General features: G+C 40.8%; 1 pseudogene; it reads right to left on the reverse strand.

Annotated features, from left to right (window-relative positions):
• Nucleotides 1-558: 558 nt before the first annotated feature.
• On the reverse strand, nucleotides 559-1,795 carry LOC137225317 (aminoacyl tRNA synthase complex-interacting multifunctional protein 1 pseudogene; annotated as a pseudogene).
• Between the last annotated feature and the right edge of the window lie 671 nt (nucleotides 1,796-2,466).

Genomic DNA, 2,466 nt, shown 5'->3' on the forward strand with positions numbered 1-2,466 from the left:
CTGATAGAATCTGAACATTTAGCAATCCATGTCAAAAATGCAACTGGGGGCTTCCCTGGTGGTGCAGTGGTTGAGAGTCCGCCTGCCGATGCAGGGGACATGGATTCGTGCCCCGGTCCGGGAAGATCCCACATGCCGCGGAGCGGCTGGGCCCGTGAGCCATGGCCACTGAGCCTGCGTGTCCAGAGCCTGTGCTCCGCAACGGGAGAGGCCGCAACAGTGAGAGGCCCACGTATCGCAAAAAAAAAAAAAAAAAAATGGAACTGGGTAGATAGATTTATCGTTCATTATGGAATAGGAAAAATAGTGATTATCATTTATATGTTTCCTGCTGGAAGAGTATACCATCTATGAAGTATTCTTGGAAAAAGCAAAGTAAACAAGCAAACAAAACAGAATCAGACCACGATTCTAGAATTAACATTCAGTTGAAGGAAAATACAGGTGACACAGCAATACGTTCAAAGACACTGCATGGAGATATTCAGCAAAATCATAAAACAAGATGAATGGCGTTTCTTTTTTTTTTTTTTCTTTTCTTTTTATTTTAGGTACAAGTGACAAATATATTTCTTTTTATTGTTAAGTTTTCTCTAATGTATTTCAGTAACTGAAGTGTTTTATTTTATTTTATTCCACTGTTGGCCATAGTTTGAGCCCTACAGACTCCCTTCCCTTTCACCTCAAAGCGAGCTCCTTTGTATGTAGCCACACACTCATCATTAGTGTAAAGATCAGGCTGGATCTGCTCCCAAATCTTCTTCTTAGGATTCAGCTCCTTGTCAGGCTCTCCAGGGAAAGCATCAAAGGTAATTCTGTCTCCAGGAACAGACCCATTAGGAGGTGCCAAGATTTCAACTTTGTCTGGTGAACTAGCACACATCACCATTGCCTGAGATACTACTCCCCTCATCTTTGCAGGTTTCAGGTTACAAAGTAAAATCACCATCCGATTTTGCATCTGTTCAAGAGGAACATGATTCACCAGGCCACTGACAACTGTTCTTAAGGCTGTTTCTCCAACATCTACCTCTTCTACATACAAAGAATCTGCATCAGGGTGTTTTCTGGCAGTGATGATACAACCAATTCGAAGATCCAGACGGGATACATCAATAGGCTTAGAGTCAGCACTTCCTCCTGCTGGTTGTTGTTTTTTCTCCTTTTTCTCTCCTTTCTTTTCAATTTTCTCTTTCATCTTTTTTTCTTCTCCTCCTCCTCCTTTTATCTGCTCTTTGGCACCAGAAGATATGGCTGTTATTGGTATAGACTGTATCACATTTTCAGAAACCGCAGAATCAGCTTGCAGTGGAATACCAGATGGGAATGGTATCTGTTATACTCCATTTTGAATTTCTGCCTTAATTAGCTCTTGTTTCAATTCTTCAATTTCTTTCTTCAATTTAGCATTTTCAACTCGAAGTTTCTTCTCTTCTCTCAAAGTTGCCTGCAAAATTGCTTTCTCCTTAAGAAGAGCAACTTGCTGCTTAAGATATTCAATAATTTGATCTGCCTCGGCACCCTTCTGTTCCAGTCTCTTGAGAACGGCATCACTGGTTGCCATTTTTGCCAAGAAACGGCAGAAAATCATGTATCGGTGAACAGGCGGAACCTCGGCCGTCTCGGCCCGGAGCCGGTAAGGACAGCCTCCCGCTCACGAAGGCAGCAAGAAAGGACCCAATGAGGTGTCCTCGCTAAACGCCTGAGCGGTCCACAGGTTCTTCTTCAAATTCAGTGGCCCCCTTCCCGTGCGCTGCCACACCACACTCCCCGTCGTCCATTCCTTCAGCCAATAACGCCAACCATTCCGCACCTCTTCCTCGGTCTCTGTATTTTGTCGCCAGGTTGGGCGAGAGGCAAGACGCCGGACGTTGGGGTCTTTCTTTAGAGTTCCGGCCCCGTTTCTTAAAAAAAGAAAAAAAAAGTTAAGTCATCAATGTAGAGGCAGAGACAATTATAAATTAAGGGACTTTCAAGAGAAATATAAATGACAAGTTACTGGCTTTCTTGTGCTTCCTGATTGAAACAAATTGTAAAAGCAATTATAAGGCATAAGAAATCTGAGGAAATGCAAACACTGACAGGCTATTTAATATTAGAATTATTAATTTTTAGGTGTTACAGTGGTTTGGGGTATGTGCATATTTTAATTAAAGAACTTCTGTCTTAGAAATAAAGTAGTAACTGATGATAAACACTGATGCATAATTTTGTCAGCTTCCAGTCAAGTCCCATATTTAAGCAAATTTCCAACGTAAACTGGAAATCAGTTTTGATTTATTAACCAAGGTTTTTGATTATGTTGTACTGAAATAATAATTTCCATATATATATAGATAGATTAGATGGATAGATTATATATATATATACACATATGTGTGTATGTGTATATATATATATATATACACATACATATATATGCAGATGGATGGATGGATTGGAAGGAGAGAGAGTGTGACAGATGAG

The sequence above is a fragment of the Pseudorca crassidens genome, chromosome 5 (genome assembly GCF_039906515.1).
Source record: "Pseudorca crassidens isolate mPseCra1 chromosome 5, mPseCra1.hap1, whole genome shotgun sequence".
NCBI lineage: Eukaryota > Metazoa > Chordata > Mammalia > Artiodactyla > Delphinidae > Pseudorca > Pseudorca crassidens.